General features: G+C 43.0%; 1 long non-coding RNA gene across 1 annotated transcript in view; it reads right to left on the bottom strand.

Moving 5' to 3' along the window:
- LOC140693840 (uncharacterized) overlaps positions 1–23,202 on the bottom strand; it is a 125,210-nt gene that overhangs the window by 89,662 nt on the left and 12,346 nt on the right. Inside the window, exons 11-15 of the long non-coding RNA XR_012069544.1 lie at positions 21,368–21,452; positions 10,288–10,413; positions 5,569–5,655; positions 2,754–2,904; positions 1,889–1,996 (exon numbers count right to left, since the gene is read on the bottom strand). This is a non-coding gene — a long non-coding RNA (uncharacterized lncRNA). The remainder of the gene's footprint in view (positions 1–1,888; positions 1,997–2,753; positions 2,905–5,568; positions 5,656–10,287; positions 10,414–21,367; positions 21,453–23,202) is intronic.

The following is a 23,202-nucleotide window of genomic DNA, read 5'->3' as shown; positions in this document are numbered from 1 at the left end:
AGACTTTCAGCTGATTTCTCTACAAAAACAGTAAAGGCCAGAAGGGAGAAGCAAGGTATATTCAAAGCCCTGAATGAAAAAATGATGCAGCCTAGGATACTTTATCCAGCAAGGGTATCCTTTAGAATAGAAGGAGAGATAAAGAACTTCACAGACAAGCAAAAACTAAAAGAAGTTAGCAACACTAAACCTATGCTAAAGGAAATATTGAAAGACCTACTCTAAATAGAAAAGAAGCAGGATGCTACAAAAAGGAGAAAACCATAATTGGAAAGGTGATTGCTACAATGAATTACAACAGAATAAACATGAAATCATAAAAGAGGGCATCTAAATCATTAAGGGTGGGAGAGGCGAGCAAGAAAATATACAGGTTTCTCTCTCTCTCTCTTTCTCTCTGTCTCTCTCTCTTTTTTGTTCTTGGTAGGATGGGTTTGAGCTTATATTACTATCTGTTTAAAACAAACAGATATAGTAATGGGTTAATATATGTACAAAGTAGGTCAACCACAAGCCAAAAAGTTACAATAGAGTCACAAAACTAAAAAGACACCAAGATAATAAAAAGGAAAATTATCAAACCACAAAAAGAAAAAGTAAGGAACAAAGAGGAAATACAAAATGAACTGCAAAACAAAGTTCAAAGTGTAATAAACACATTTCTATCAATAATTAATATAAATGTCAGTGGACTAAATGCTTTAATCAAAGGACATAGAGTGCAGAGTGGATAATAAAGCAAGTATCTACAATACGCTGTATAGAAGAGACCCACGTTAGGGAGAAGGACACACATAGATTGAAAGTGAGAGGATTGAAAAAGATATTCCACACAAATGGAAATGACCAGAAAGCAGGAATATCAACAGTGATTTCAAATAAAATAGACTTTAAAACAAAGATTATAAAGAAAGATTAAGAAGGATATTTTATAATGATTACAGGAGTCATAGATGAAGATATTTCACTCATTAACATATATGAACACAACATAGGAGCACCTAAATACATAACAGATAACAAGAAAATACTAACAGATAAAAAGGGAAAATTTGATCGGAACACAATCACAGTAGAAGACTTTAACAATCCATTAACATCACTGGACAGATATTCCATACATAAAATTAATAAGACAACATAGAAATTAAATGATACAATAGAACAATTTGTCTTGGGTAATATTTTCAGAACATTATATTTCCCTAAAATAGAACATACATTCTTCTCAAGTGCACATACCACATTTTCTAGGATAGATCATATACTTTGTCACAAAAGAAGTATTAACAATTTGAAGAAGATAGAAAATATTTGAAGCAACATTTTCTGACCACAATACCATGAAACTAGAAATGAACTACAGAAAAATAAAGGAGAAATAAATGACAGTATGGAGGTTAAACAACATACTACTTTAAAAAAAAATGGGTGGATGATGAAATCAAAGAAGAAATAAAAAACACATTCAGACAAATGATGATGAAAACACAACCATACAGAACCTATGGGATCCAGAAAAGGCAGTGCTTAGAGGGAAGTTTATAGCGAGAGAATCAGGTCTACCTCAAAAACGAGGAACAACTGCAATAAACAATCAAACTTACCACCTAAAAGAATTAGAAAAAGAAGAGCAAAAATAACAAAAGTAAGCAGAAGGAAGGAAATAATAAAGATCAGGGAGGAAATAAATAAAATAGAGATATAAGAAACATTTGAAAAAATCAAGCCAAGAGATGGTTTCTTGAAAGAGTAAACACAATTGACAAAATTATGTTCTATGCTGGAAATTGACACAACAATGCAAACTGACTATAACTCAATAAAATAAAAATTAAAAAAATAAATATATTAACAAAAGAAAAAAGAAAAGGTAGTTTCTACTCACCAGACTGGAGGAGGGGACTGCAACCCATGCGGGGTCACACCCCATGGGAAAGCCTGGGGTCAGGATCGGAGGAGCAGGGTGCTGTGGACATGATCTGTCACAGGGTTTCTGCAGGAGGGGAGTGTGAGGCATGTGAGCAGGCTGAGGACTGGCCATTTGAGTAAGTTCATGGGCTCTGTGGTGGAGGGGCTCCCCCAAGTTTCTGGACTTGACTCTGGGTGAGTTGGGCAGGTGGACAGTGGCTCAGTGTGAGTCCAAGTCCAGTGGAGGAGGTAGTGAGTTAGATCTAGAAGGACTCCTTCTGGGGTGGGAGGGCCCACAAGGGAGGCAGGAGGCCAAGTCCAGGTGACTGAGAACAGGGTGTGTCCTGCACAGGGCTGCAGGGCAGATGAAAGCATCCAGTCTACAGAAGGTGGAAACACGGTCCATACAAGGGCTCAGCTCAGATGTCACCTCCTCAGAGGAGCCTTCTCTGCCTGCACAGTCTACAGGGACAGCCTCCTCCAAGCACATCTCCCCAGCAGACACCTGCTCCATTTCCTGCATAGCATTCAGGACACGGGCCCCTGCTCCGTACCCAGCCATGGTTCCGCTGCCCTGAGGAAAAGCCCTCACAGGAGCCATAAAGCCCTACACGACCTGGGCCCCACCTCTCTGTCTCCTCTGGCACCACTGTCTCCACCTGGCCCTCTTCTCCTCCACTCCTGCACTCCTGACTTCCCCCAGCCTTATGTGCTCTCCAGAGCACAGGTCCCTCCTAACATGCTGTGTGTGCTCACTGTGTCTAATCCACTGCATGCCTCCCACCCAGGTCAGTAACCAGCACACAGTAGGGCTCAGTAAGTAGAGTATGAATGACTCTTACCATGACTGCTGGGAAGGCTTTTGTCTGTGGCCTACAGTGATCACACACCCGTCACACAATCTCTGAGGTCCTACTGTGTTGGGTGGGTTCCAGATACCGGGCACAGCAGGTAGTGAAGCAGTCAGGTCTCCATCCACATGCAGCAGACAGCCTGGTGGGGGACACAGAGAAAATTAAGTAAAATATATACAATGTCCGGAGGTGATATGTTCCATGGAGAAAAATAAGGTCAGGGAGGACATTTGAGCAGATTCCTGGAGGTGTTTAAGAAGCAGGGGGAGAGAGAGCCTGGCTGAAAGAGCAGCCATCCCAAAGGCCCTAAGGGCAAAGTGGGATGTATGTGGAGGGTCTTAGTTATCCGTGTGAGTTCTTAGTCCTGCCTTGAGTATGTATGTTGCTTTCATTTGTAAACCTTGATTTCACCTTTATAGCAAATTAACCTGCATCATCAGTCTGCATAATTTAGTCAACTCTGTTTCAGGTGTTGTGGGCACAATGGCAGGCTAATTACTTGGGTTGGTAAAGAATTACCAGCGTCTGAGAAGGGTTTAGGAAAGTTCAATAGGGACACTGCTATAGGCAACATCAGGCCACACAGGCAAGAGGTGCCTACACGAGAGCCAATGTTGAGTGTGTGGGGTCTGTTATTGGGGGGGTGCTGTGCACACAAGGAGGAGGGGGCTGCATGATCAATTCATGCACAGGTACCTTGTTGGTTGTGAGATCTGTCAGGGGCTTCTCTGAACAAAAGGCTTTACCAATTTAATAAGGGAAGGATGTGAGTTCTCTCTTCCTGGGGCAATGAGGTTTCATAGGGTAAACACACAGCAAGAGAAGATGTTTTATAGCTTGTGGAAATGCAGGTGTGCAAAGGGTCCTGCAGTGGGGAGTGGGAGGTAAGGGGCCACTGGGCTCTAGGCACACAGAGAGCCCATGGGTGAGGGTGTATGACTCTGAAGAGTGCCTGCTGGCTTCACACCAGGGACTTTATGTGGAAAGAGGAGAATCTAGGTTATCGGCACGTGTCTACTCAGTGACCTCCCTAAGCCTAACTCTGTCAGGCACCAGGTGGCTATGAAATGAACATGAAGGTCCCCACCCTGAGGACCCCAATGAATGAACATCTTGATATCCTCAAGCCCCTTCCCCTGCACCACCGCCCCACCACATCTGGGTCTCAGGCTTTGACCCTGACATCAGTGGCATCTTCGTTCCCTACATCCAGCTCCTCTGGACATCTCTGTGATGAGCTGTTCCATGTCAGCAAGCCCCAAACTGAGCTCTGCCTTTACCCCATGTTTGCTTCCTTCCTGTGAAGCCCCTCGTGAAGGAGCCACCACTAGCAGGATCCTACAGCTCTGAGGCTCTGCCTTCCCCACCCCTCCGATGTCTCCCAGCCCATGATCCCCTATGGAGGTCCCTATTATCCTCTCCCTCCCACTTCATTCTTGGGAAGCACACCAAATCCCTCTTCACAATCTCCCACAAGACAGGTCCAGGTCCACTTGGGGACACTGAGGTGACACAGGCGGATGTTGCTGGGAATGAAGAGCAGGATACTTTAGCAGAGGAGAGGAAAGGGCTCTAAATCCACCAGAACACACGCTAAAGTGGTGGCAAGACACCCATAAAGGGTGAGGCAGGCATCACACTGCAGCCCCGCCCTCTGCTCCCCCAGGGTGCCCTGTGTTTCCTGCTTTGGCCTAGGGGCCTCCCCCCTCACTCTCTGTTAGAGGGGTGCCCATCCATTCATTCACACCCTCATTAACCATGTACATGGGTCCTGCTCAATGCCAGGCCTCAGCTAGATGACAGCTCATCCTTGGGGACACAGCTCAGATCTTACCTCCTCCATGAAGCAGTTCTGGATTCCCACCCACCCCTGAAGCTCCTCTGGCCTCAATTGAGACCACTAGGGCTGTGACCACACTCTGATTACATCCCAAGTCTGTGATCTCTGTGAAAGCCCTGGGCCCAATGTAGAAAGAGACTCAGAAAAATGGGGCCAAAACGGGCTAAGAAAAATGTTACTAGTTCTCTATTACAGAGAAGGGCACTGAGCAGAGAGAGGGCAGTGTCCAACCAAAGCCACAGAGGAGGGTCTCAGTGAGCCCTCCCATGGCCCTGTTACTAGTTCTCTGTTACAGATGAGGACACTGAGCCACAGAGAGGGAGCAGAGCCCTGCTATAGCCTTGGCCCCACGACCTGTGTCCTTTATGACTAGCTCCATGCTGCCAGCAGGGGTGTGGGCCTGGAATGGACGTTGAAAGCAGCCTGACCCCCAGGCCCCCTTCATACACAAAGTCAGTCTCAGGAACACCCCTCAAGACCTACCCTATACCCCTGGGATTGGGACCTGATTGCTGTTCCTGGAAGCTGTCTGGGTTTCCCTGTGAATTGCCCCAGGAGGTGCTTGGGACAGCCACAGGGCCCCTGAGGCTTCCTGTCCCCAGCTGAGCAGCTCTGGTCCCCTTGACTGTCCCTGGCCCAGGCCTGATTACACAACGTTTTGGCCGGGTAGCCAGCTGTGGAGATGAGGAAATGGGGGCAATATGCAGATACACGCAGAGGTTCAGGTATTCACTCAACAATCACTGATTCAGGCTTTGCAGTGTGGCTGGCCTGGGCCCAGGCCTGGGTGTCCAGTAGTGAATACAGTCAACCCCTTGAGCCTTCTGGGAAAGCAGTCCTCAGAGAAACGGGCCCTCAGTGCAACCACCCTGCTCCCCATGAACAATCACACTGAGATGAGGCTGCGGCCATGGGTCCCAGTGGAGGATGAAGGGAGGAGGAAAACCCAGAATGGGCACTTACCATGAGCCTGGACACTGGAACCAGATGACCTGGGCTCTGTAATCTGGGGTGGTCACCTCAGCTGTTCTCTCTGCGCCTCAGTTACTTCTGCAGAAATGGGTGATAATGCCTGTCCCTGCCCCACAGATTTTCATGAGGAGTCAGTAAGCTTCTCTAAGGTGTGTAGGACAGTGCCTGGCTATGGGTCAGGATCCTGCTCACCTCACAAGAGTCTGTCCCACTTTAAAGATGATAAAGTCAAATCTAAGGGGGTTATGAGACCAGCCTGGGCTAGCCCCCTTCTCATGGTCTGCTGTCCATGTCTCCTGCTTTTACATCATACCTCTGCCCCCATATCCACCCAGCAAAGTAGGTGCTGAGAATCTGAGCAAATCAGAGTATGAATGGAGGCACACCCTCTCCCCATCTTGGGCACCTGGTGTGGTGGGCAGGTTGGGGATATCGGGCTCCTCCAGACTGTCCAGGAGGCCCAGCATGTCGGTCACCTCATTTCCACTCAACACGGAGTAGGTGTGTGGCCAAGGGCCAGAGGGCGCTGGAGTAACCCAGGGTGGGTGGATGCTAGGTAGGTGTGGGAGGCACAGAGTGGCCCCTGGAAGACAGTGTCCAGGCAGCCAAGGTGCAATGAATGAGGGTCCCCAAAAGGGGCAGAGGACAGAGTCCAGCCTGGACACCACCCCCTGCTGGACCCTGATCTGGGGTGAGAATTGGGACAAGCCAGTGCCCCTCTGGGACTCTACATCCAGCAAAGAGGTGAGGAAAAGTTAAGGAGACCGTGCTCCCTGTGTGAGGGCGCTGCTTCCAGGATCCTGGAGGTTCCATAGACCCTTGTGAAGTGGCTGCTGTTTGCAGCCCCATGTGGGCAGAAGAACTGAGGCAGGGAGGACAGAGTGACTCAGGACAGAGCTAGGATTCATCCAGGAGTGTGTGCTGAGCCTCTTGCTAAGAGCAGCCTCTGGGCATCATGGACTCAGGAAGTGTCTTGTCGTCCCTCTTAAGGCTCCTGGCATGTTAGGCAGGAAAGGTCCCAGTGCCCATACCTGGGCCTCTCTGGGTGATTCTGACATGTGGGATCATGATGGTCCTGAGAAAGGAGAGAGAATGTGGGCTGGGCGTCAGGTCTGCATCAGACCCTAATGATGCCCCTAATGTTGTGTGACTTGGAAACTCCCTGACCTCTCTGTGCCTGGCTTTCCAGCCCTGACTCAGAGGACTGCTGTGATTGGCACACAGTAGGACCTCAATCAGAGGAAAAAGCCAGCCCTTCCCCAGGAACCTCTCCTCTTACATTCCCAAAGCTAAGCCCATGTTCCACACATCACCAGAGCTGAAACTTGACAAACAGGGCAAGTGAAATCCAGCAACTCCTCCCTCCTGCCTGAGGCCCTTCCCTCCTCAGTGACAGTGGCTCTGAGCAGGTCTCTGCATCCCAGAAGTCTGAACTGAGCCTTGTGACCTGGAGGATTCCCTGTTCCACACAACTTTGTTTCCAGGTCCTTCCAACAAGACACAAGATCACCTGGTCAGTGTCTTAGCTACAAGGTCCTCCCTTTGCAAATTGCCCCATCACACCCGGGCTAGATGATGTGAGTTCCAGAGCACATGACCATCCAAATGATGACTTCAGGGAAACATCCCTGCCCACACTGCACTCTTCAGAGCCCACCTTCTAAACTAAGGGGTAGTGACCCACGGTTGTGCACACTTTTATCAGAACACAGCCCTCACCCACCCACCATTGGAAACACGTGAGAAGCAGAGATTCCCAAGTGCCTGGACCCCTGTCATCCAGAAAGCAGAGGGTAGGATAACAGACAGAAGGGGAGAAAGTACTTTCAGACTATATATCTGATAAGGGGTTAACACCCAAAACATATAAAAAACTCTTACAATTCAACAGCAAAAAACAAGCAATCTGATTTAAAAAGTGGGCAGAGGAACTGAATAGACATTTTTCCAAAGAAGGCACACAGATGTCTATCAGGTACATGAAAAGGTGCTCAACATCACTCACCATCAGGGAAATGCAAATCAAAACCACAATGAGATACCCCTTCTCACCTGTCAGGGTGGGTGTCATCAAAATACAAGAGATAACAAGTGATGGTGGTGGTGTGAAGTAAAGGGAAACTTGTGCAATGTTGGTGGGAATGTAAATTGGTGCTATCACTCGGGAAAAGAGTAAGAAGGCTCCCCCAAAATTTAAAATTAGAACTTCCATATGATCCAGCAAGTCCACTGCAGGAAATATATCCAAAGGAAATGAAATCACTATGTCAATGAGACAACTGCACCCTCATGTTCACTGTATCATTATTTACAATAACCAAGATATGTAAACAACCTAAGTGTCCATCAGCAGATGAATGGGTACAGAAAACGTGATGCATATATATGTATATAAAATGGAATCTTATTCAGACATTAAAAAAGTGAAATACTGCCATTTGTGACAACTTGGGTGGACCTTCAGGGTATTATGCTAAGTGAAATAAATAAGACAGAAAGACAAATACCTATGATCTCATTTATATGTGGAATCTACAAAATAAACCGAAACACATAGAAACAGAGATCAGGTTGGTGGTTGCCAGAGGTGAGTCAGGGGGTGATTGAAATTCGGGAAGATAATCAAAATGTACAAACTTCCAGTTAGAAGATAAACAAGTCCTGGGGACATAATGTACTGCAAGGTGACTGTAGTTAACAGCACTGCGTTGTGCATTTGTTAGTTAAGAGAGTACCTCTTAAAATTTCTCATCACAAGGAAAATAGTGTGTCAATATGGGTGATGACAGACGTCAAGTAAAGTTAATGAACTGATCATTTCACAATATGCACATGTAACAAGTCATTATGCTGCACACCTAAAGCCAACAAAGTTATGTGAAAATTGTATCTCAGGAATACTTATGTCAGGAAGCGGGGGTGCAAGCCTGGACTACCTACTGCAGGAGCTGCCTTTGCCCTCCAACAGCAGAGGGTGGTAGTTGTGACAGAGACTGTAGGTCCCTCAAAGCCTAGAATGTTTACTGTCTGGACCTTCACAGGGAACGAGTGCAGACCCTGCCCTGGAAGACAGTGGTCATGGCAGCAACAAAGGCCTGCCTGTATGCAGGCTCAGCCCAGACAGCTCCTGTGCTCTGCTGTCACCGCATTTACTTCCCTCCACACCCTCAGAGGGAGAGGCTTCAAAGTTCTCATTTTACACGTGAGAAAACTGAGGATGATTTGCTCTGAATTATTGACAAAGTGGTGGGGGAAGCTTTGAATTCCAGTGTTCTGATTTCAAAGCCACATCTCAGTCCTGATTTTTAGAAGTTGGAGGTCCAGGCACTGGGGATCCTCCACCTTCCTCACTTGTAGTCGTACTCCAGGGCTGCCACTCCCAAGGCATCTGGGTGAACACATTTAATCCGCTTACTCTGCACCAGCTGAGCCCTTGGCTGCCAGTCTGTGGTCACTGCCTGAAACCAGCTGAGGTTTTACAAGTGAACCATCACCCCCTGCCAGCCCACCTGCCCTGCCATGTGGAGAAGACCCCTCCTAGCCTGGACATTCTAAACCCTTAGCTCGCACATTTGCACAACTGCATCAAAAGGACCCTACTCCCTGTGTGGAGATATCGACAAGGGGAAGGGAGGGGAGTTTGGGGTGGCCGCTTACTGTGAAGGTGACACATGACAGGGACATGTTCATGTCCATAATGGCACTCAATTTGAAGCTTAGAACATGGTCACAGCGAGGGGTAAAAGCTGAGAGGCTACAAGGCTGCCTAGAAAGGGGCTTGACTATTGAATTGTAAATGTGTAATTTAATTTAAAAATTAGCCCCCTGGGTGATAAGAATTTGCCCCTAAGGCCAGAATTGGCCACCTGACCCCTGGGAACCCCTCAATTCCAGGATGTAATCATCTGAGCATGGAGGGGGCTTAAATTGGAGTGCTGTCCTCTCAGTCATGGTGCACCTGCCCACGTGTGCACCCATGATCTGCAGTGCTCACACATCAAGGAGGTCCAGGTCATAAGGAAGGGATGACAGACTGTGAGGTCACACGTGTGCCCCTGCAGGGGTGAATGTTGTATAGAGAAGAGCCCCCCACTCTCACCTCCAGGAGGGGTGATGGAGGGAACAGGACTCCTGAGCCCCGAGGCTTAGCAAGCATCCTGGCTGAGGGTGGGGAGGCTGTCCACTCCGAAGTCATAGGTCAGATGGTAGATTGGGGTCCCACCCCCACATCTCACCAGTGAGAACGTCTAGCCTGTTTTCTCTGTAAACTGGAACCCAGTCACCCTCACCCTCAGAACTGGGGCAGCCTGTGTAAATTACTACACAAAGCCCTGGGCTGTTTCAGGTGCCCGGGGGTGTCCAGCCCCCCCTAGGCCTGGCAGGTGGGAGAGGAGAGTTGTGGGTTAGCAGGTGTGACAGCAGAGCTGAGACTTGGCTGAGTGCATGCACTCTAATATCCAGAAACTGGGAGCTACCAGTAGCAAATCTGTTCACTGAGGCCATGTGTACTCTCCCTTGTCATTTACAATCCCCTGTTTGAACAGAGGCCTCTGGAGTCTATTTGCCACATTGTTGCCTGTCACCTCACTGTTGCAGTTTCAGGGTCTCCATTTAGCCAGCTTGAAGGAATAGTCAAACTTTTTCTTAAAACCAGTGACAGAAAACCAAAGTGGCTTTAAGAAGCAAACAGGGCAGGAGAGAATGACTTACCTAACTGAGACGTCCACAGGGAGATAGCTTCAGGCAGGTCTGTACCTGGTGCTCAGTGACATCAACAAAAGTCATCCTTCCCCACCTCTGGGCTCTGCCACTGGTGTCGTCTTCACATGGCTCTGCCTTTATAAAGCAAGATAGTCACCAACTGCCACAGGCTGATATCACCACCCCTCAACTCCCAACTGAAATAGAACTTCTCTGCTCCCAGGATTCCAGCAACTAGGCCTGACCTCCGTGGAGCCTGATTGGGCTGGTGCCCAGCCTTGAGCCAATCACAGTGGCCAGGGAGGATGGAAAATGCTGATCGGCCAGATCAAGGCCATGTGACCATCCTCTTCAGGAAACCTGTGAGCTGTTCACCTGTTTCCAGCTTGGGAGAGTGTGATGTCTCCCAGAGGATTCTGCTTCTAGCACAACCTGCTGGTGGCACAATGAGCTGGAATGAGCCTGTCTGCTTGGTGACAAGTGACAGGTCACTTAGTGGTTCCTTGCTCCGGGGAGGGAGGCATGTCCACACAGTATTGGGGCTTCAGAGCCAGAATGTAGTACAAAAGCCTCCTGGTCTCCCAAAAGGTGGGAAAGTGAGCAGTGACACTGGAAAGGCACTCCTCTCTGTGGCCCTTGGCTTTCTCCTTGTTACAGTGGAGAGTGCAGTGCTGCCCCTGACAGCCCACTTCCCTGCTTGGAGGCCTTTGCAACAGGTGGAGAGTGCTTGGAAAAGCCCATTTATTCTGAGGAACTGTTATTTCTCCTGGTGGGATTATTATTTTCATGTCACTTGTGAGGTGGGCCCTGAGGGGTCCCTGATCTGGGGGCACAGACACCCACAGAAACTTGGCCCAGTATTGCTGTTCATTCAACAATGTCTTACCAAGCACCTACTGTGTGCCAGATTCCCAGGGTAGAGCAGTGATGTTGACAGCACAGGTCCCTGCCTCACCTCATCTCTGCATCCCAGGTGGGGTCACCAGAGTGGGAGTTCAGGAAGCAGAGGATGTGGCCGAAGCCTTGTGGGAACCCCTGGGTTTTTCTCTGTGCTGAGGACCCAAGCAGCACACCGGTTGTGGGACTCAGTACCCGCAGGACCCAGCATTGATGGGTAAAGGAGAGGGGCATTTCTACAAGCCCATCCTCACTAACCCCAGGCTCTGGAGGGCAGCTCCAGTCTGCTCAAACCCAGGGGGCATCTTCCGACATTCTGATCACCCTCTGGTATTACTCCCCGCTCAGATGCAATTTTCCCTGTGGTAGCTACACTCAGAATATGTGTTTGTTTCTCTCCCATGTGGTTAAGTGGACTTCAGATGCATGATAGCGATGGAGTGGCTAAGCCTCTGGGCAGATTGCTGGGTGACCCGTGGAACTTGCTGCACATGGTGAGCTCCCTTCTGTCAACCAATGGGCCAGGCCCCACCACTGTTCTGTCTGTTCTACCTCACTTAATCTGCACAGACACTCTGTGCGGGACATCCTGTTATCCCCCATCTCTGCTAACCGTGGGTGGACAAAGCTTGGGTTTGAGAAAGTTGCCCAGGTCACATGGTTGACAAGTGCAGAGCTGGGGATTTGCACCCTGGTCCCAGGAGTCTGGATCATGGAAAGGGCTGGGTGGGGCAGCTTATTGCAAAGGGAAGTCCTGCCCAAGCCCCTCCCATGGGAGCCCACCCAACAGCACATCTCGGAGAGTCAGCATTTCCTGGACCAGATGGACAGAACCTCAAAACTTCTTTGCAGATAGTTTCCATGTTCTTTTGCAAGCACAGAAAGGCCGCAGACCAGGGAAGGATAAGGCCAAGAGTGTTTTCACTGGGGAGAGTGAAGGACAAGTGTGAAGACACACAGCAAGCACTCCCAGCAGCCCTCTCAGCAGAGCCTGCCACTGGGTGAGCAGCTACCGTGACTACCTACCATAACCCTGTGAGGTTCATGCCTGTACAACTCTGCCTGTGAGAAGAGCAAAGTGAAGCTCAGAGAGGTGTGGGGACATTCCAAAAAGAAACAGATAAGGTGGGATCATCACCACCATGCTGTGCAGGTGTCACACTGTCACACTGCTCATGCATGGCCTGCTGGGAGTAGTGAAGGCCTGATAGGAGCACAGGAACACTGTGGTGAAGGTGACGTTTCTACCTGGGACAGCTGGTACCGGGGACTCTAGCTGGTTCTTCATTGTGCCTGCTTTGAGTGTCAGCATGTTGCAGCCTCATGTAGGGGAAGGGCTGTCTCCTTTCCACACCGGTGCAAAAGGAAGAGCATGTACACACTGGCATCACCATAGACCACCGGCAGGATCAGGATCTGGAGCTCAGAGCAGAAACTGCCAACACCTCAGGAACTGGTGCAAGAGGAGGACCTGAGTGCCCCCTGAAACATTTCTAGTTTTAAAAACATACTTCATTAGGGGGAAGTGATAAACAGTTGATCCCTTCAAAATATTCTGTTATCCAAGGAACAATAGCACCTCAGCATTGTAAGAGGTTTAACTCAGTCATCAATAACCATCACTATAGGTATGAGAAAACAGAGTGTTAGGAGTTACAAAAGGGTCTCAAGATCATGCAGGTCTGAACTGAGAACCATCCAAAGCATGTGCTGCATGATAGCCTCTCTAAGCTACCTGAGGCTTGGTCTGCTCCTGACACAGGGAAGATGGTTCTGAGAAAACCACACTCCTCAGGGGACCCCAGGGAGTTGACAGAGTTGAGTTTGGGTTCCTGGTCATCTTCTAAGTCTGGAATTTTGAGATTCTTCTGCACCTGTCCTTCCTCCAGAACAGAATCTGATTCAGGCGGGATTCCAAGGACTGAGGCATGTGCCAGGCAAGAGAGCAGGCATGGCTGGATGAGAGCATCACCAGTGCCATTAAAAAAGAGGCCAGGGCACTGAGATTTCCAGTGATTTAGCATCACGGCTGGGAGGGGTCATGTGTTCTACTTGAGTTCCGAGTATTCTGCACCGCCCTCGAGGACCTGCAGGGGGCGCACGAAGCCAGCGTGCCTTAGGTGGCGGTGCGCATGCGCAGTCCGCGTCAGCAGCCAGCGTCTTCCCTGGGGGCGGAGCTTGCTTTCCTCAGGGCTGAGAGGGCGGCGCCAAGGAGGCTCCGGGACAGCGCTGCCTGCCTGTCTGCCAGAGGATGCTCCCCGCTCTCTGAAGTTATGCCGGTTTCCCACGGCCTGAGCCCGCTTCCTGCCGGGGTGTGTGTGGACCTGACCGAGCTGGGGCCCCGGCAAACAGGGCAGGAGGGGACGGGTGCGCTGGCGGGCCCGCTTCGACTATTCTCCTCGCTCGCCGGGAGCGGGTGAGTGTCTGTGTCCATCGGGGCCGCTGGGGTGTCCGCGCCCCTGGTCCTCACCGCCCGGGTCCCCCCTTCCCCCGTGTGAACGGAGGTGTGTACACCAAGGGTCAGGTGCGGGGACGCGGGTGTAATGGGAAAGGGGCTGAGAAAGTACTGAGAGTTAAAGAGAAGTGTGTAAAATTACATTATGTTAATTTTTATATTTTAAGTGTGTCAAAGTCAGAGTTTATCATGCTTTTACTTTCTTGTCTTTAAAGGAATGCAATCATTTAGTTTATACTTAAAATATGCTTCTCAGCTTATCTCATTTTCAAGTCAAAATACTGCCACGGTTGACATTTTCTCATAATACAGTGACAATCTTAAACATGTGTGAATATAAACTCATTGAAAAAATCTTGCAGTATTCCATGGTGAGTTGTCTTGTTAAAAATAATATCCAGGCCATTGCTAAATTATTACAAAAATATAAAATTTTTGAAGCACTTTTAGAAGTTCCACACACAGTGGTATTTTTAAAACACCAACCAGTGCATAGTGCTTAAGATCATTTAAGATGAAATATATTCAAACCTAAAACTTTAGAATACTCAAAAGGCAGGGTAATGGCTGCTTTTTCATTGCAAATACATTTTTTTCTTCATAAGTGCAAAATACGAAGGTATTCAGCTAAATTTTGTATATCTTAATTCAAAAGGTGAAATTAGAATATAATCTCCTTATTTTTTATTTAAGGCTATTTCCCATAAAAATTGGTATTTTTATCTGTAGGACCTTAATTGTCTATTCATTTGTTTTTTTCTTTTCGTTTATTTTCTTTAACAGAGAGTGCATTCTTGTGTCTTGTTAGAGTTTTTAATTCTCCTAACTTATTCCAAGACTTGCTGACACTGATAGTAAATAATGGGAAAGGCCTTATAGTAACTGCATCTTGTCATGTAGTCAGGATTTTTTTTTTTTTTGATAACTTTTTTTTACAATTTCCACTTGGTTCACAATATTATCCCATTATGACAACTCAATAAAAAATTGTAATCTGTTTACACCAAGACACTTATGTCAGCACAGTGCTTTTGCTGATATAATTTTACATTAGATTATAATATAATATTTTATTTGATTTACATATAGACTAATACCTATTTTATATATTTACACACATATATGAATATCTGCTAAATGCCATTAATTTGCATGGCGTGGTAGCTGATAATATGTGATCTTTCTGACCATTGGCTATTCTTATGTGTCTCTAACGTACTACTTAGAACAGATACTAGAACATCACACCTCTCATTATACAGTATTTTAAAGGTTATATTTTATTTTATTTATTTTTAAACATTTTTTATTGAGTAATAGTCATTTTACAATGTTATGACAAATTCCAGTGTAGAGCACAATTTTTCAGTTATACATGAACGTACATATATTCATTGTCACTTTTTTTTTTTGCTGTGAGTTACCACAAGATCTTGCATATATTTAAGATTCCACACATGAGTGATCTCACATGGTATTTCTCTTTCTCTTTCTGTACTGCTCCACCATGAATAACATTCTTCAGGAGCATCCATATCTCTGCAAATGGCGTTATGTAGTCAGTTTTTGTGGCTGAATAGTATCCCATCATATAAATATCCCACATCTTTATCCAGTCATCTGCTGATGGACATTTTAGGCTGTTTCCATGCCTTAGCTGTTGTAAATAGTGTAGAAAAATCAGCTGAAAACCTTATGGGGGTTCCCTTGTAACTCACTCTTTGTTTTTCTCTTGCTACCTTTAGGATCATTTCTTTATCCTTGAATCTGGCTATCTTGATTAGGATATGCCTTGGTGTGGGTCTGTTTCGGTTCTTCCTGCTTGGGACCCTCTGAGCCTCCTGTGCTTGGATATGATTCCTTCTTTAGGTTTGGGAAATTTTCAGTCATGAGTCCTTCCCATACCTTTTCAATCCGCTTTGTTCTTTTTCCCCTTCTGGAACTCCTATTATGCATACATTGGCACAGTTTATATTACCCCATAGGTCCTGTATATTGTTTTGTTTTTCATTTGTTTTTCTCTCAGCTGTTCTGATTGGGTGCTTTCTGTTGTCCTGTCTTCTAGGTCACTTATTTATTCTTCTGTATTTTCTTGTCTGCTTTGCACAGCCTTTAGGTCAGCTCTCATCTCAGCCAATGAGTTTACTAATCCTACCTAGTTCTTCTTTATAGTTTCTATTTCATTTTTGATACATTTTATATACCTAAACACTATTTCTTTTAGTTCCTTCAGTACTTTGATCACTCTTTTTTGAAATCTTGATTTAATAGACCATCAATGTCTATTTCTTTGTTCATGCTTTCAGGGGATTTCTCTTGATCTTTTCATTGGGAGTGGTTTCTCTGCTTCTTCACATTGCTCATATCTCTCTGGCACCGTGGCTTAAGGAGTAGCAGTTACCTACTTATCCTGGAGATGGTGTGCCCTTAATGATTTTATCGAGAGGTCTTTGTGTCTTTGCCCTGCTTCATGAACTCAGCTTGCTGTTTCATAGGCCTTCTGTTGGCACCCTCATCTGTGCTGCTCTCAGTGGCTGTTGGCCAGCAGATTGTGCCCCCTCCTAACACTAGGTCAGGAGCTGAACTCTTATCCAGTGGGTGGGCAGGTCACTCCCCCTCCTGATGCCACAGTCAGATGCTGTGCTTAGGGGGAAGCAGGTGGGCAGATCACACCCTGTCCCAGCACTGTGGTCAGGTGCTGTGTTCCTGCCAGGAAGGTGGGTGGCTGCCCACCTGCCCTCTCCTGGTGCTGGTCGCTCCGCTGCTCTGTGCAGCTGCCTGCTCTGCCTCGGGTAGGCGGTCTGTAGGTGGGCTCAGGGAAGACCACGGAACAGCCCCGCCTACACTCTGTGCCAAATCTGAGCTCCTTGTTTCCCTTGGCGGCACAAGTTCTCTGAGGTGTCAGGGTAGAAAAATCCTCTCTGCCTCAGGCTATAAACAAGTCTCAGTCCTGCCTAAAAGGTTGCGGGGCCCCCACGTGCAGATTCAGGTCTCAGCCCTGCCCCCGCCCTGGCAATATGCACAGGAGGAGATGGTAGCTGTGGCTGAGCCCTGCCTCTCTTCTTGCGAGATGTGCCAGTAATGGCACAGGTCTGAGGAGACAAAGGCTTCAGCACCCCTCCCCCTAGGGCACATGCCTGCTTATAGTTTTGTTTACCTTCTGAGTTAAAATTTACCTGACAATGAAATGTATAAATTAGGCTTTTGAGGTTCATCCTTGTATCAGTAGTTGATTCTTTTTTATTGTTGAATTGTATTCCATTGTTTGAATATACTATCATTTGTTTTATCCATTCTCCTACTGATAAATACTTAGGCTTTGGATATCTTTTTTTGCAAGCAAACATTTTTTTTTAAAAAATGCAAATATAATATACATGCTTACATGTGAACATATCTTAAGTATACAGCTCAGTGATTTTTCACAAAGTAAACACATCTATGTAACCTTCATCCAGTCAAGAAACAGAACATTGCTGTTCCACTTTGGGTTTCTTCCCAGATACTATGGCACCCCTTTGATGGATTCACCATCCTAAATTCAGCCACCATGGATTGGTTTTTTTGCTTTTGAAATTTTTAGTCCCGTACATTCCACTCAACATTATGTAAGATTCATCCACTAGTGTTTTCTGTAAACTAGTATATTTATTTTTATTGCTTTAAAGTATACAACTTGTATGCATGTGCCACCACTTATGGTTATGTATTTATTGTTGACAGGTGTTTGGGTCATTTTCTATTTGGGGCTATAACAAATAGTGATTATGAGAATTTTCTGGATGTCCTTTTGTGCTCTGATGTAGAAGCTTCTGAAGGGTACACAGGGAGTGTGTGTTTGTATGTATGTATATGTGTGTGTGTGTAGATATATACACACACACACATATACATATATAACTTTCATTCAAAAAGCCTACTTTCAAATTATTTGTAAGAATTTATATTCCCACTGGCCATGTGTAAGAGTCCCCATTGCATGTTACCCTCACCAATGCTTCATATCACTTAACAACTAACTATTCTAGTGGATGTCTAATGGTGTTCCAAGTGTGGTTTTAGTACGTATTTTTATTATTACTAACGAGCTCAGCCACTTTTCATAGCTTATTTGGATTTTTCTTTTTGTGTGTGAAGCACCTGTTCAATTTTTTTGCACATTTCAATATTGAGGTTTTGCCTTTTTCTCCACTGGTTTTTGTTCTCTATATGCCCTAGATACAAGTCTTTTGGTGGATATAGATATAGCAAATATATTTTCGCACCATGTGGCTTTTCACTTTCTTAATGGTATCTCTTGATAAAAATAATTCTTAATTTTACTGAAGTCCAACTTAAAACTCTTCTTTTATGTTTAGTGCTGTGTCCTGTTTAAGAACTCTTTGCCGCTTCAAAGTCATTAAAATATCTCCTACACTATTTTCTAGATGCTTTATTTTGGTGGGGGATTACGTTATTTATTTTAATGGAGGTACTGGGAGTTGAACCCAAGACCTTATGCATGCTAAGCACACATTCCACCTGAGCTTTACCCTCCCCCAGATGCTTTGCTTTTTGTTTCAAATTTATTAGATTTATAATCTATCTAAAATTACTGTTCATGTATGGTACAGGGTTTAATTCAATACTGTTCCATTGGTCTATATGTCTAACTTTAGGTAGTTATCACATAGATTTAATATTGTTTTATAATAAGTTCTTTAACATTGTTCTTTAATATCAGCTTGGCTATTGTTGGCTCTTCAAGCTTCTCTATGTATTTAGAATCAGCTTGTCAAGTTCTACAAAGAAACAGTAACAACAATTAAGTTTTGGGGATTTTGATGTGCACATATAAATCTTTGAATCAGTTGAAGGGGAACTGACATCTTTAAAATGTTGAACCCTCCAATCCATAAATTTGGATTACCTCCCCTATACTTATTTTTATCACTGCTGTTACAAATTATCACAAATTTTGCAGCTTAAAACAACACAAACTTATTATTTTATGATTCTGTAGGTCAAGTCAGGAACAGGTATCACTTGGCTAAAAATCAAGATGTCAGCAGGGCTGTATGCCCTTCTGTAAGTCAAAGGAAGAATATATTTCCTTGTCTTTTCCGGCTTCTAGTGTTCACCCACATTTCTTTACCCATGACCCTTCCTCTATCTTCAAAGCTAACAGCTTTACAGCTTTCTAATCCTTCTTCCAAAGTCATATCTTTCTGACCACATCTGGGAAAGATTTTCAATTTTTAAGGACTCCTGTTGTTAGACTAGGCCCATGTAGATAATCCAGGCTAATCTCGCTGTCTCAGAGTCCTTAACCTGATACATCTGCAAAATACCCTTTGCCATGTAAAATAACATATTCACAGATTTCAGGATTAGAACATGGATATAGGTAGGGGTCAGTGTGGTGCACTATTCTGTTTATCAAACTGTTTAACATTTGATACTTTCTGACAAACGTATAAGATAGAAGATCCTGGTCATGTTTAGAATGCTTCCTCTGCAAAATATTGGGCACTGAGTTTATTTGAAAGGACTGAAAATAATATTACCACAGGAATGGTTTCCTAATTCTACTGACATTTACTTACTTTATACTTAAATACCCAAAATGGTCAGCCAGGAGTGGGATCTTGGCAAATAAAATAAAAGTATAATTCAAGCTTTTATCACTGAATTTATTAGCTAATTCTATTTTAGAAACAGACAGAAAATAAAACAATTTAGAGTAAGCCTGCTTGCTTATATATTAAGTGAAAATAAAGTTTTAAAAGCATGTCTGAATATGGGATAAAGTGAGCATCATAAAATGTAATGTTAATATTTAGTACCTGGAAATCTCAAACTCCCAATTTATAAACAAGTTCATACTGTATAGCACAGGGAACTATATCCAATAAAGTTTTGTAGTAACTTATGGTGAAAAAGAGTATGAAAATGAATATATGTATGTTCATGTATGACTGAAGCATTGTGCTGCACACCAGAAATTGACACAAAATTGAAAACTGACTACATATGTGTATATATATATATATATATATATATATATATATATATATATATATATATATATTTGAAAGGACTGAAAGGACTATATATACCAAGAAAAAAATTAGATTGCTAACCAATAAAAAATCTGTCAGTAATATAATGCTAGAAACCCTGAGACACAAAAGAAAATTTCAGGCATACATCTGTTTATAGAGTCATAGAAAAAATAGTGCCTATGCAAGTCCCTGATAAGCATGAGAAAATAGGAAAGGCAATATAAAAGTTCAAAATGCTTTGCTATGTAAGAGCTGCAACATGACTCAGACACAAACTTCAGTGGTCAAAATATCTATATAATTAATGATAACTTAAAGTAATTGAGGGCATCATTTTAAATGAGATAAAAATAGCTGCTCAATTTTCATATTACTAACCAAGTCATTTCTGTTTATAGTAGGTTTATATTATTTTTATATGTATTTATATTTTATAAAGACATATCAACTTAGATCCTGGCAGATAACTGACAGTGGAGCAACTGATTGATTTAAATGGGCATCACAGGCTTATCAGATTTCATATGCTTTAAATATACATTAGATATTAGCTGTCAGGAAGAGTTCAATTTTCATTTATTCTAACATAGCTGTGCCACAGGCAGGTTACTCTGTATTCACAATGGAGGATCATGATAGATATGAAGATATCAAGCCTTATTGATCTTCATAGGGGTGCTTTTATAAGAAAAGGAGAATAAAATAAAAAAAAATCTAAAATACTACTTTTTTTATAGTGTTCTAACAGTTATATCTTTTATTTTTTAACTGAGTTATAGTCCATTTACAATGTTGTGTCAATTTCTGGTGTACAGCACAATTTTTCAGTCCTTTATGAATATACGTATATTTGTTTTCATATTTTTTCACCATGAGCTACTACAAATTCTTGAATATATTTCCCTGTGCTATACAGTATAAGCTTGTTTATCTATTCTATATATACCTGTCAGTATTTACAAATCTTGAACTTCCAGTCTGTCCCTACTCACACCCCTCCCCCCTGTAAAATACTATTAAATCAACATATATTTTTGAAGAATTATGAAAAATGGGAAACTATAAGTTGTTTCTTTAAATTGGAGCAAAGAGAACTACTTTAACTGGAAAAATACTTAAAATCTGGAAAGTTTTATGATTTCATGTTCACCCCTGACAGCTTTTCTTTCCTCCTTTCTCCTTCAATCTTTATTGGACCTTCTAAAGAATTAAATTACAAAAAAGAAAAAAAGAAAGAAAGAAAGAAAATTAAGAAACAGCTCTGCATCTAAAATAACCTCCTAACTGGAAAGATGGTATACTTTGTGAAAAATTTACAGCTGCCAACTTATGATCTATGTCTCTGTCCACACTGCCTTACTTGTTAGGGAGGGTCTTAAAAAAAAAGTAAAGAAAAATAGCAAATTATAATGGCTTTTACATTTTAAATGCTTTTCTATGTGTCTACAATCTGCTCTATCATGAGTTATTAAGATAAACATTATCAGCTATACTCTACTTTCCTATCATGCACATTGTGACTCTAAGAAGCACGCACGCTCTAACTTACCATCTGCTGGTGGTGTACAGGTTAATGCAGTTCTTTTGACAATATATGGTTTTGTAGTCTAGTTGTCTAACTACTACATAATGGAAAAGATGTAGAACTACTGATACCACTGCCCTCAGTCTCTGTCATTTACCTTAAACATACCTGGAAAAGTAGATTCAAAAACTCATTGGCAAGAACATTTTTCACACTCCAGATCTGATATTCTTCTAGAGTTAAGATGGCCATTCTGAAAGAGAAACAATATTTAAGAATATCTTAAATCTTCATTTTCTTATATTATTTGAATTAAATTTGTTTTATTAAACTTGCAATGGTCATTTGTCTGAAAGAAAACTAATGATTTAATGTAGATGCTGTGTATTCATCCGAAAGTAGGCCAGCAAGAATAAGTTCAAAAGTAACCAAACTCTGAAGTAGTCACTCATAACGTGGGCAATTTATCACCAAAAATCTTCCTCCAGTAAGACCTGGGAAATAACTCACAGTATCTTCTGGTTCAAGGTGAAGTTTACTAACAGAACCCACAAAAGGTTCTGGGTAGAGAAAAAGGACTATTTACTAACTTTGAAAGCATTTTTCCAAACTCTTTGGATTATGCCCTTTGACCCTAACAATTTTCTAAGATCTTTAAAACATCTGGCAATATTATTAGACTTCTTAAGAGATTTAAAAGAACTAAATATATATAATAAATGAGTATCTATATTAACATTTCCTCAAAATAAAATGTAACATTACTTTCACAAGTTGAGTAAAGCAGTATTTTTTTTTTTGGTGTCAAAGTGTACCAAAAATTACATTTATATACAGTAGACAATATTTCTTGGCAGGCAAAAATATAACCAAATGCTTCTTACTTCATGTTTTGAACAATCACCTTAACAATCCTAGATGAATAATAATGTTCTTAGCGTTTATTACTTAATTATATTTTTATTATCTAATGATTTATTATTTAAAGATATTTAATAATATTTACTATTAATGATATTTATGTATTCATTCAATATATATTACCATTTATTACAAGAAAAGATTTTAAAGCACTGTGATGGTAATTAATGGCTTTCATGATGCAACTTCCATTGAAGTATATTAACACCAATGTAATGGTACAAAATAATGGGTAATATTGTCACCGTCTAGTCACCAGTGAATATGGGTAATAGGTTTGGTTGAAAGGTCCAAAATCTATTCTAAATTTTTACCATTTCATTATTATGGTTACACGGAGATGGAGCAGCTAAATGATCTTTTATTTTAATGTTCAAAAGTACAGCCATAAGAAGAAACTCGGTCTTATATAAAAATAGACAGCAATGATAACCTCCATACTTATCAAACACCCAGAAGAAAGGCGATGGAAATTGTATCTCTACATAAGGTATTTCCTAATAGAAACTTTCCTGTGTTTCTGTTTTCATATATACCAAATAGAAATGGCTACCTTAGTTTTGGGCAGAAAAGTAAATGAAGACGGTTATCTGAATTGCCAAACAAAGATCAAGCCCTGAAAAATTCATTTCTATTATTTATTTCTATTGAGTGTCAGTTAATAAGACTATGATGATTTCTTCTGGATTTGTGATTGAAAAAATGTTACTTATTTTTCTAAGCCTGTGTAAGGCCACTATGGTCTACATCCTACCATTTGCAACTTGGTACATGTCAACATTTGAATAGAAAGGGTCAAATTAACTCATATGTGTCTCACATATATGGATTATCTTCAGTTTCACAGGGATACATAGACATTAAGGCAAACCTATTATAATATCTTTAATAAATGTTTTGAAACTAAAAAAATTCAAGGCTTTATTCTTTGTAAAGTACATGCTTGTTTCTGCTATTATACACTTATTCTGGCTGCTATTAAAGAACTTAGGACAGACCCTCACCAATATTATTGAAAAAAAAATTTAAAAACTATATACACCACCCAGATTGAGATGAAAAATAATTTCCATCATCCCAGA

This window comes from Vicugna pacos, unplaced genomic scaffold (assembly GCF_048564905.1).
Source record: "Vicugna pacos unplaced genomic scaffold, VicPac4 scaffold_20, whole genome shotgun sequence".
Lineage (NCBI taxonomy): Eukaryota > Metazoa > Chordata > Mammalia > Artiodactyla > Camelidae > Vicugna > Vicugna pacos.
The sequence above is the reverse complement of the archived record's forward strand: the minus strand, read 5'-3'. Positions and strand labels throughout refer to the sequence as shown.